Raw genomic sequence first — 12,154 nt, forward strand, 5'->3', positions numbered from 1 at the left:
TTTAACATTTTCCTACTCATCTGTTTGTTGAAATCTGCATTCCTTTATAAAGTGCATGCCCGTGCCATCTTCCTTGCATGACCTACAGATTCTCTTAAAATGTGAAAACAAAAACAAAACAGAATAAATCTATAGTCTGTCATTATAGTGATATTTTAAAGGAAGATAATACTTTTTTTTTACATTTAACACAGTTTTTGGTGTGTAATAAAGCTAATAATTTTATTTATAAATAATTATTTCCATGTTTTATATACTGGGAAATCAGGTTTTTCTGTGTCTCTGCTTAACATATTGACATCTTCTTTTACTTTTTCAAAATACAATAGGTAATAACTGAATGATCCTTTAAGAGCAATTATTCAGACATGCCAATTTGCTGTCCCACTTAGACAAGAGTTGCCTAATTCACATGACCAGTGGGAAAAACAGCTAACTTCAAAACCAGAACTAAAGTGGCTGATATACTAGTAATAATAATGGATTCTTCACACACTGAAATTTGGCAGTATCTTTTGTAAAAAGGAAGTTTATGACAATGAGAATTTTTCAAATACCATTCAAATAGCTCCCTAAATTTTATAATTAGTGGCTCATTTAAAATTACATTTATTTTAAGAGATTAAGGTTTCAGTCTGCAACTGTCTTTTTAAAATAATGTAGTGGGGGCCCAGGATTTAGCTCAGTGGTTTTGGCGCCTGCCTCGAAAGCGCAAGGTCCTGAGTTTGATCCTTGGTACCAAAAAAATAAATAAATAAAATAATGTAGTAAACCAGAAATGTAAATTTTTCTTGAAATGGAAAAGTCGTTTTGAACATACCAGATCTCTGTTCCATTAATCTGGATGCATGATCTCCATCCATCCCTAAAAGGGATGTAATAGATTCTTGTTTTGTTTCTCATTATATTCTGTTTGAAGCACTAGTGAATAAATGATTTTTTAAAAAGAAAAAAAAAATTGGGGGGGCCAGGGATTTAGCTCAGTGGTTCTGCTGCCTGCCTTGCAAGTGCAAGGTCCCAAGTTCAATCCCTGGTACCAAAAAAAAAATTTTTTTTTGAGACAGGGTCTCAAACTCAGGCTTGGCTCGAATTTAAGATTCAGCCGTGCACCACCAAGCATGGCTGAGATTGTGATTTTTACCTTCTTGTTGGTTTTATGTTCTTTCTATAGTTTACATGCATTACTCATGTAAATTCACCCATTTTAATCATTTCAAAAATGACTCATGATGTGAGGAAAATATGCCATGATACTTTTTGGGGGGGGGGGTACCGGGGATCAAACTCTGGACCTTGCGCTTGCGAGGCAGGCACCAGAACCACTGAGTTAAATCCCCGGCCCGCTATGATACATTTTATTTATTTATTTATTTTTGGTACGGGGAGGGACTCGAACTCAGGTCCTTGAGCTTGCACAGCAGGTGGCGAAACCACTGAGCTAAATCCCCGGCCCCTATGATACATTTTAAAAGGCAGAAAATAGAGGAAGAAGGCGCTGGTGGGCAGTGGTGGTGGCGGCGCGTGATGGGGACTCGAAGTAGGCACCCTGGCCCTGGTAGCTGACGGGGGCAAGACATGGGCACGGCTGGCGCTGGTGCTGCTGGCAGCCTACAGACCTTGGGTGCGTAGACCCCTTCCGCATTCCTGCTGTGAGTGAAGAAACGGGACTTCAGCTTGAAACAGCTGCACCATATGACAGGTCCTGCAGCCCGCGCATCGCTGGGAAAAGCCAAGTTTATCACATCCATGTGTAGATGGGCTGACATTAGAGAGAGAAAGTGGCAGCTAGCTGGAAGAGATTTTATCCCTGAGTGATGGGTTAACAGAGAGAGAGAGAGAGAGAGAGAGAGAGATTAGCAACTAACTGGGAAAGGAGGTAGGCTCATATAGGTATTGAAGGGGCTAAGGTTGGGGTGACATATTTATGACTTGGATGCCCAAGGACTGTCTGCTCAGGTGCGTAGACAATCACTGGACTTCTCAGTCTTCTCTACCTTTTGAGTCCATTTGCCCTATTTACAGAGAAGCTGCTGTTGTTTGCTAAAAGCAGCCAGTTTGCTTTTTCCTGTTGGTTTAGGGCGGGTCTGACACAAATTTCCTCAAAAAACAGCAAGGGACTCCTATTTCACATGTGTTTTTATTTAGCATTGAGGAGGGAGGGGACCTGGGCAGAGGAGAGGGAATTGCACATTAATTTGAGTAGGCTACTGAAACATTAAAATTTGAATTCCCAAACTTTTCTTTTCAGGCTTTTTTTTTTTTTTGGTACCAGGGATCGAACTCAGGTCCTTGCGCTTCCGCAGCAGGCGGTGAAACCACTGAGCTAAATCCCAGGCCCTTTTTTTTTGAGACAGGGTCTCATTATGTAGCCCAGGCTGGCCTTGAAGTCTTAACAATCCTCCTGCCTCAGCCTCCCCAGTGCTGGGATTACAGGCATACACAACTATAACTATGTCTGGCCCTCTTTTTAGGCTTTATAAGGGGAGGGGGAAGGATTTCAAGTGGATTGAGGTCAATGAAATTCCCCCAACTAAGGTAATTTGAAACCAGTTTTATCCCTTCCCTTCCTTCCCCTAGATCAAGTCATTATTAATTGGGCCTTATTTCACTTCCATAGACTTGAGTTATTTTGGGGGGGGTGCTCATAGAAAAGTAACTTAGAGTTAATGATTAACTAAAAGGGACATGTGTGTATCTGGTGTAATAATATGGTGATACTAAAGTAAGAACATACAGGTATCTATGTGTAGATGTGTTTCACACAGTAAATGAAAGTCCTTAGGTGGCTGCCTCGAGTCTCCTTTGCATTTTATCAGAGATGAGTGAGGGGGCTGGCTTCCTCCTTGCTTTGTTAGCTTTCTGATAAATTCTTATGCTAATTATGTTACCAGGCTCCTCTCAAGGTCTAGTTTCTCTCTCCTTTGTCTCTAATTGCTCGAACAGTAGAGAAGCTGCTTTTAGTAAGATTCTCAATTGATTTTGTTTTTGAGGCAGGGTCTCCCTTTGTAGTTCAGGTTGGCCCTGGACTCACTATGTAGCCCAGGCTGGCCTCGAACTAGAAGTGATCCTGCTGCCTCAGCTTCCTGAATGCTGCCACCACACCCGGCTCCTCCTGTGGTTTTCAGATACAATGTACTAAAGTTCTATTAATTTTATTTCTGACAAAACAATTACAAAGGTTTTAGCTCTTAAAAAACAGCACAAACATTAGTGGACATTGGTAATCCTAGCATAACGGGAGGCTACAGCATAAGGAGCACAAGTTCTAGCCCAGCCTGGGCAATTTACCTTATCTCAATATTTAAGGGGGCGGGGCTAGAAATGTAGCCACGTGCAGAAGTTTTGGGCTCAATCCCTCCAGCTTGAATAAATAAATAGAAATAAACTGTAAACCAGGCATGGTGGCACATTCCTGTAATCCCAGCACTTGGGAAGCTGAGGTACAAGGATTGCCACAAGTTTGAGGCCAAACTGGGCAACACAGTGAGTTAAAGGTCAGCCTGTACTACAAAGTAAAACTGTCTCAACCCTTCCCCTACTGGACACACAAAAAAAGAAAAAAACTGCTGTAAAATAAATTGGGTGTGATAGGGCATGCCTGTAGTCCCAGCACTTTGGAAGTTTAGGCAGGAGAATTAAAATTTTGAGCCCAATAGCAGCAATTAGCCATTTAATTAGACCCTGCCTTTCTTATTTGTTTATTTTTATTTATTTTTTTGAGACAGGATCTCACTGTCTGTCTCAAACTCTCGCAGTCCTCCTGCTTCAACATCCAAGTGCTGGGATTATAGCATGTGCCTCCACACCCGGCTCTATTTGTTTAGAGACAGGGTCTTGTGTAGTTCAGGCTGGCCTTGAACTCACTAGGTAGCCCAGGCTAGCCTGGAATTTATGGCAATCCTCCTGCCTCAGAGGCCTCCTGAGTGCTAGGACTATAAATAGGTGTGCAACACCATGCCCAGCAGCTGCCTTATTTATTTATTCCTGAGACAGGGTCTTGGTCTGTACTTCAGGCTGGCATTGAACTATGTAGACCCAGGTTAGCTTGCAACTTGTGATCCTCCTGCCTCAGCCTCCTGAATGCTGGGATTACAAGAGTGTGCCACTAGACATAGACCCTGTCATTTGGGGGGGGGGCAGTTTCACTAGGTAGCCCAAGCTGGCTTCAAACTCTTAGTGATCCTCCTGCCTCAGCCTCCTGAATGCTGGGATTCCAGGCATGTGGCACCACACCCAGCTTTAGACCAAATTAAAAAAAAAAATTCAAAGAGGCTGGAAGAGATTGAGGGAGGCAGAGGGGTAGGAATAGGAAGAGAAAAAAAAAGAACTAAGATATGTTAAGTACATGTACCAACTCCCTACAATGAATGTATTCATTATATGCTGCAAATATGTACTAATAATAAAAATTTAAAATAATAACACTGGGTGTGGTGGTGCATGCCTGTAATCCTAACACTCAGAAGGCTGAGGCAGGAGGATTGCCACAAATTTGAGGCCAGCCTGGGCTACTTAGTGAGTTCAAGGCCAGCCTAAACTACTTAGCAAGACCCTGTCTCAAAATAAAACAAACAATAAAAAAAATTTTAAAGGGCTGGGAATGTAGCTCTGTGCGAAGGCCTAGGGTTCCATCTTCAATACAAAGATACTGAGCTACTATGCAGTCTCTGGCCAGAAAAGTCCAGTCATTTTTTGTGTGTTTTTTTCATACCACAGATGTATTTCTCCAGAAGACATAAATCATGTTCTGAAATGAGAACAAGTACATACAGTATACCATCTTGTGGCTGGGTGTGGTGGTGCCCACCTGTAATCCCAGCACTCAGACAGAGACCAGAGGATGTCTGTGAGTTTGAAGCCAGCCTGGGCTACATGGTGAATTCAAGGCCAGTCTGAACTACATAGTGAGACCCTGTGTCAAAAAAACAAACACAAACAAACCATCTTGTAACTGGTTTATAATAAATGCGTTTGGAGATGGTGTTTTGGGTAACATTATGTTCCCACCGCATTCATATATTGAAGCCCTCAGCTCTGTGACTCTCCTTGAGCTAGAGCCTTAAAGCTGGGATGTCATTCAGTAGTAGAGTACTTGCCTAGCATGCACAACAAGCACAAGGGTTTGGGTTCCATCTTCATACTGCAGAAGAAAAAGGGAAATATATATATATAGATATAGATATAGATATAGATGTATATATAGATATATATCTACATCCTTCAAAGAGGTAGTTATGGTTAATGAGGTCATGAGAGTGGACTTTAATCCAGCAGGACTGGTGTTGTGGTTTGGATTTGAAATGTCCCTCTAGAGGTTCATTGTGTTGAAGACTTGATTGTTGCTGAGTTTTGGGGAAAATGATTGGATCTTAAGAGCTCTACCTTCCAGAAGTGAATTAATGCACTGATGAGATCGTAATTTGATGCTGTTACTAGAAGGTGACAGAAGCTGGAGGTGGGGCATGGTTGAAGGGAGTAGAACGCAGTGTCATGATCTTGGGAACTATATCTGATCCCCTACCCCTTCCACATGGGCTCTTGCCTACTGTCTCTGCTTCAAGTTGATATAGGAGATTAGGGCATGGCAATGCTGGCTGGGCAAGTGGGCCTGACATGTTAATTACAAGATCCCAGAACACATGCAAAGAACAATTCCCAAAGCCCTGCAAGAGGACTTCTCCAGAGAACTTGAGCAGGTTTGCAATAGGATGGCCTGGACCTGACCTCAGCCTGAGGCATGGGATCCCAGCACTACCTCTCAGGACCCATATATAGAAGTTCTCATGGGTTTCCTCGAGATTTGGACAGTATAAAAGGACACATGGGCTGGGGATTTAGCTCAGTCAGTGGTGCCGCCACCTGCCTCGAAAGCGGAAGGTCCTGAGTTCGATCCCCGGTACAAAAAAGAAAAAAAAAGTAATAAAAGGACACATGCCAGGCATGGTGGTGCATGCCTATAATCCCAGCACTTGGGAAGTTGAGGCAGGAGGCTTGCTGAGAGTTCGAGGGTTTCCTGGGCTACAAAGCGAGACCCTGTGTGGGGGGGGCACAGACAGCAAGAAGAGCTTGCTATCATGGCTTTCCTCAAGATACCCCACCCTCCATCCTCTAACTCCATCAAAAGAGGCACATTTATTTGATGAGACACTTTTATTTTTTATTTTTTTGTTTTGTTTGGTATCAGGGATCGAACTCGGGTCCTTCCACTTGCGCAGCAGGCGGTGAAGCCCGACGAGACACTTTTAGAAGGAGCTACGTGATAACAGTAGTAGGATTGTTTGAGGAACAGGAGTTCATGAACAGCCCGGACAACATACCAAATCTTTTTTTTTTTTTTGAGTTAGGGTCTAGCATGTAGCCCAGGCTGGCTTGGAACTCTCAGCAATCCTCTTGCCTTAGCCTCCTGAGTGCTGGGATTACAGAGTCTGCTACCACACATGGTTTTAAAAAAAAATTTTTAAGGAATGTATCTTCAAGGCATACTATGGGCAAATGATGATATAAATATATTTTTTTTTCAGAAGTGGGGATTGAATCCAGGGTCTTTGCACTTAGATACATCCTCAGTACTTTTTTATTTTTTTACATTTTGAGACAAGGTCTCACTGAGTCACTAAATTGCCCAGGCTGGACTCAAATTTTTGGTCTCTTGCCTGAGCCTCCCAGAGTTCTCGATCACAGAGTAGTGTGACACCATGCCTGGCTGGCCATGGCATCCAACTTCAATTCATAATTATTAGTGTGAACAACTAAATCGAAGGTGCTGTCTAATATGAAACACAGAAACAACATTGTTCAAGACCAAGAAAGAAAAGACAGTTAAGAAGATTTCCCTGGTAGGCCGGGCTGTGCCTACCTCCATACTTGGCGACCTCCACCATCCAGCACGGGCCAGAGTCCGGTGAGTGGACAGCGGGCAGGCTGGCTTCGGGGTGTGGTGGCGACACGGGCTGGAGCATTCCGCGGCGAGATCCACTGACCAGTAGCTGGGCGGAGCGCAAGCTGCTTGGCGCCGCAGGCTGATCCTTCAGCCTGCCCCCCACCCCCCACCCCGCCAGCAGCTATGTCGGGCAGCTCCTCGCCTAGGCCTGCGGCCCGCAGGGCGAGCTCGGCGCTGCTAACACTTCAGCAGGCGGGGCTACAGGAGGATCAGGAAAACATCAACCCAGAGAAGGCGACGCCTGCCCAGCAGCCTCGGGCTCAGGCGGGCCTGGCGGTGCTGAAGGCAGGGAACCCGCGTTGTTAAGCACCGCCGCAGAGGCTCAAGATATGGCAGGATGCACCTCGTAAAGATCTTTCTGTCAATGATGAGAGCTTGCTGCTCTATCACCTTGGAAAGCAAACAGTAAACAGCCTGTATTCACCATTCTTGTGGATGAAGCAGAAGATGACACTCAGAAGAGGCCATCTGAATCTAAAAAACGGAGTGCGAAGATGTCCTGGCTTTTAATACAGCTGTTGCTTTACCGGGACCAAGAAAACCACTGGTACCTCCTGATTATCCAATGGACGGTAGTTTTGATTCACCACATACTATGAACATGTCGATTGTATTAGAAGAGGAAAAGCCAGTGAGTGTTAATGAAGTACCAGACTACCACGAGGATATTCACATGTACCTTAGGGAGATGGAGGTTAAGTGTAAACCTAAAGTGAGTTACACGAAGAAACAGCCAGACATCACTAACAGTATGAGGGCTATCCTCGTGGACTGGTTAGTTGAAGTGGGAGAGGAATATAAACTGCAGAATGAGACCCTGTGTTTGGCTACATTGATAGGTTTCTCTTCAATGTCTATGCTGAGAGGAAAGCTTCAGCTTGTGGGCACTGCTGCTGCTAGCCTCAAAGTTTGAAGAAATATATCCCCCAGAAGTAGCATTTGTGTACATTACAGATGATACTTAGATGAAGAAACAAGTTCTGAGAATGGAACATCTAGTTTTGAAAGTCCTTGCTTTTGACTTAGCTGCATCAACAGTAAATCAGTTTCTTTTTTTTTTGGTACAGGGGATCGAACTCGGGTCCTTCCACTTGCGAGGCAGGCAGCGGAACCACTGAGCTAAATCCCCGGCCCTGTAAATCAGTTTCTTACCCAGTACTTTCTTCATCAGCAGCCTGCAAACTGCAAAGTCGAAAGCTTAGCAATGTTTTTGGGAGAATTAAGTTTGATAGATACTGACCAATACCTAAAGTATTTGCCATCACTTATTGATGGAGCAACCTTTCATTTAGCACTCTACACAGTCACAGGACAAAGCTGGCCTGAATCATTAGTTCAAAAGACTGGATGCACCCTGGAGAGTCTTAAACCTTGTCTTATGGACCTTCACCAGGCCTATCTCAAAGCACCACAGCATGCACAACAGTCAACAAAAGTACAAAAATTCAAAGTATCATGGTGTTTCTCTCCTCAACCACCCCCCAGAGACACTAAATGTGTGATAGTGAAAGACTGCTCTTGTTCAATCACTCAGAGCACATGGTGTACAGTTTTTACCTTAGATTTTATTTTTTATTTTTATTTTATTTTTTTTGGTACCGGGGATTGAACTCGGGACCTTGTGCTTTCCAGGCAGGTGGCGGCACCACTGAGCTAAAATCTTAGGTTTTAATTTCACAATCATTCTGAATATAGAAGTTATGGCCAAGGACAAATTATGGTATCTATTGCTTTTTAAATGGTTTTAATTTGTATATCTTTTGTATATACTAGATATTTGGCTAATTTTAAGTGGTTGTGTTAAAGTATTAACGATGCCAGCTGTCAGGACAAGAATTAACTGATTTGGAAATCTTGATTCCTGTAAGTCAAATTTACTTTGTTTCTTTGTGGGTTTTTTGTTTGTTTTGCTACCAGGGATCAAACTCAGGACCTTGCACTTTTGAGGCGGGTGCCAGCACCACTGAGCTAAATCCCTGGCCCTAAAACATGGACCTGGAAGTGGTACTTCTTTTTTGGTACCAGGGATCGAACTCAAATTTACTTTGTGATGAAACTATGACTTTCTATTTCCCTTAGAAAAGTTAACTTGGGGGCTGGGAATTTAGCTCAGTGGTTCCACCGCCTGCCTCGAAAGCGCAAGGTCCCAAGTTCTATCCCTGGTACCAAAAAGAAAAGAAAAAAGAAAATTTAACTTGGCTTATAGTTTATTGTACAGTGGAAATGTTATTTGAAATCTATTAAGGTTTTGAGGTTACAGATGGATTGGAAAGCTTTGGGAAAATTAACAGACAAAAATTTCCCAGGTTCATTTTAAAGCATGATATTTTAAAACCCAAAAAAACTCACTATAGTGGACTTGTGAAAAAAAGTATTCAGTCATTGTTAGCACTGAATAAATATCCTTTTAAGTTGTATATATACAAACATGTGACTCTGTTAGCTTTAGTTAGTAGCTCTCTTCTTTTTTCTCTTTTTCATTGGCTTTTTTTTGGTACTGGGAATTGAACTCAGGACCTTGCGCTTGCCAGGTAGGCAAGGTGCCACTGAGCTAAATCCCCGGCCCTTCATTGGGTTTTTACTTGGTGCTTTTTCTTGTTTTGCACCAAGTGTGGCCTGTGTTCTGTGAATTAACAGTTCACTAACGGTATGCTTATTGAATATTGGATCACTGAAATTGGTCTTTTTTATAGGATATACAATGTGGCAGCTATAAGAATAAAATACATAACTTTGAAAGACATCTTTATCAAATTATGCCCTAATTTTTGTAAATCATACAGTGAAGAAACCAGAGAAAGAATAGTCAAATATGTAATGAAAAGGGGACTTCTTTCTATTGTAGGAGAATAAGAAGAGAGTAAAACCAGAAGGCAAATCTCTAAAGTCCCGAGCATGTGTATATATTTGAAATAAACCAGGAATTTGTTACCTTAAAAAAAAATTTCCCAGGGCTGGGGATTTCGCTCAGTGGTTTCAGCGCCTGCCTCGCAAACACAAGGTCCCGAGTTCAATCCCCCATACCAAAAAAAAAAAAAAAAATTTCCTGGGCCAGGGAGGTAGCTCAGCTGCACAGCGCCTTCCTGGCAAGCACAAGGGCCTGAGTTTGATCCCTGGTACAAAAAAAGAAAAAAAGAAAGAAAAGAAAAAAAAATTCCCTGGTAACAAATATATTTTACTCATGCTACAGCTGCAGAAATGTTCACATGCATCTTGTTTTAAACAAATGCAATTCATCAGTACCACAATTTTTTTCTCTACTTTTGCTCTTGTTTTTTGTTTTGTTTTTAGTTTTTTATCTTTTATTTGTTGCACAAATTTGTTTTGTTTTTTTGAGACAGGGTCTCATTATGTATTCCAGGCTGGCCTTGAACTCATTGTATAGCCCAGGCTGTCCTTGAATTTACAACAATCTTCCTGCCTCAGTCTCCAGAGTACTTGGATCACAACCCTGAGCCAACATGCCCAGCCAGCTTGGTTTTACAAATGAGAAAACTGAGCCTCAGAGATTCTGAAGGCAGAAATTGTCTCTCGGTGTAAAAAAATGGGCGACTATGGGTTAACTGTGTTACTGTGCTTGCTGAGAAAGATATATTGTAACTATAGTCACTACTGTAATGCAACTCACTAGAGCAAGGTGATCTCTGAAAGCCCTGCCAAACCTCCTGCTCCCCCTTCATTGCCCCTCTGCTTCTGTAATTATGCTTAGATTGACGGGTGATTCCCCAGTTGATTATGGTTGCTGTTTCCCCCTACTGTAGAAACATAAAGGTATAAGAATGAGAGTAAACTTCTATTTGACACTTTTGAGGCAATTTAAATCCCTTGAAGCTGCTGGCAATAAAGCTAATTTTGCTCCTACTCAGTGTGATAGGTGGTATATCCGGAGACCCCCTCAGCAATCACGCTCTATTTTCATAACATGCCCAGGATGAAAGATTTAAAGTCAAATTTGATTCCAAAGTCCCAGCCCTGTCTGTCCCAGTGATAAATGGAATTATGACAGGAAAAAGTCTTTGTATTACTTGTCCTTTACTATGTGACACACTGCCCCAGAACTAAAGACCTTTATTTATTTATTTATTTTTGGGTTTGAACTAAAGACCTTTATTTATTTATTTATTTTGGGGTTTTTTTGAGAGTGAGTCTTGATATGCAGTCCAGGCTGGCCTTGAACTCACTGGCGATCCTCCTGCCTCAGCCTTAAAACTCCTGCCACTGTGACTGCCTACAACTTAACAATTTTAATAGGCTTTAACTGTGACTGTAGAATAGGGCAACACTGTTCCATAAAACAATAACTGTTGGGCCAGGGATTTAGCTCAGTGGTTTCGCCGCCTGCTGCACAAGCGCAAGGACCCGAGTTCGATCTCTGGTACCAAACAAAAAAAAAATAATAATAAAACAATAACTGTGCAATTAGTTGCTGAGGAGATTGATTTAGACAGAGAATAATTGAAGAAAGAAGCACACCCCCCCACCCCCCCCACCCCCCGCAAAAAAAAGGCAGATTGGTCATTTCACTTACTTTCCTTGTTAGGTGAGGATAGGGAGACCAAAACATGGAAAAAGAACTGATTTGATAAAATCAGGTGACTTGAGATTACTTTTTGTGGACATTGTCTTGGCCTCTGCCCTGGACTGCATTCTTGGAACTGCATGTGCCCTGCCCTGCTGAGAAGGCTCAACAAGAAGAAGCTAAAGATAGCTTCCAGGATCCAAAATCGAGAAAGCAGAAGAGGGCTTGTAGTCCTTGTAGACACTTTGCATTCCTTCCTAATCTGATATAAATAGAATTGTTTTGTAGCTACCAACCTCGGTCTGACAGTGATAAAATGAACTTTGTTCTTGTGGGTGGAACAGCTTGTGTTTTATCCTTTGTTTTTGCAAGATAATTTCCTGCAGCTGCAAAGCAAGCAAATTGTATAAAAGAATGGCTTGGAATAAAGCTCGGTGCCTTGGAGACACAGTTCTCCCTGGTCCCCTGTGCTCTGCTGTCGTAACTCTTATTTTCTTCCTAAGCCTGTGTCTTCAAGTACCCGACGCGCCCCCCCCCCGCCCCGCCCCCGAGGTCGACAATTTTTTTGTGTAAGGATTAAGGCAAATTGCAACTAAACCTTATATCTGATCTTCCAAGAAATGAGGTCTAGAGAGATAACAAGCGGATTTCAATTGGCATGGGAATAAAATTCTCTCCACCTTAATCCTTGTACA

The 12,154-nt window shown here is 42.5% G+C and overlaps 1 long non-coding RNA gene and 1 pseudogene across 1 annotated transcript; one reads left to right on the forward strand and one right to left on the reverse strand.

The window, feature by feature from the left end:
• Positions 1–4,941: 4,941 nt before the first annotated feature.
• Positions 4,942–7,050, reverse strand: LOC101719257 (uncharacterized). Its single transcript, XR_002391528.2, has 2 exons — positions 6,857–7,050; positions 4,942–5,140 (listed from the first exon to the last, which is right to left on the reverse strand). It is a non-coding gene; the product is annotated as an uncharacterized LOC101719257 (long non-coding RNA).
• A 13-nt stretch (positions 7,051–7,063) lies between these two features.
• LOC101719503 (cyclin-A2-like) lies at positions 7,064–11,935 on the forward strand (annotated as a pseudogene).
• The last annotated feature ends 219 nt before the right edge of the window (positions 11,936–12,154 follow it).

Source organism: Heterocephalus glaber, unplaced genomic scaffold (genome assembly GCF_053883595.1).
Source record: "Heterocephalus glaber isolate CG9 unplaced genomic scaffold, H.glaber_assembly_v1.0 deba00001546, whole genome shotgun sequence".
Classification (NCBI taxonomy): domain Eukaryota; kingdom Metazoa; phylum Chordata; class Mammalia; order Rodentia; family Bathyergidae; genus Heterocephalus; species Heterocephalus glaber.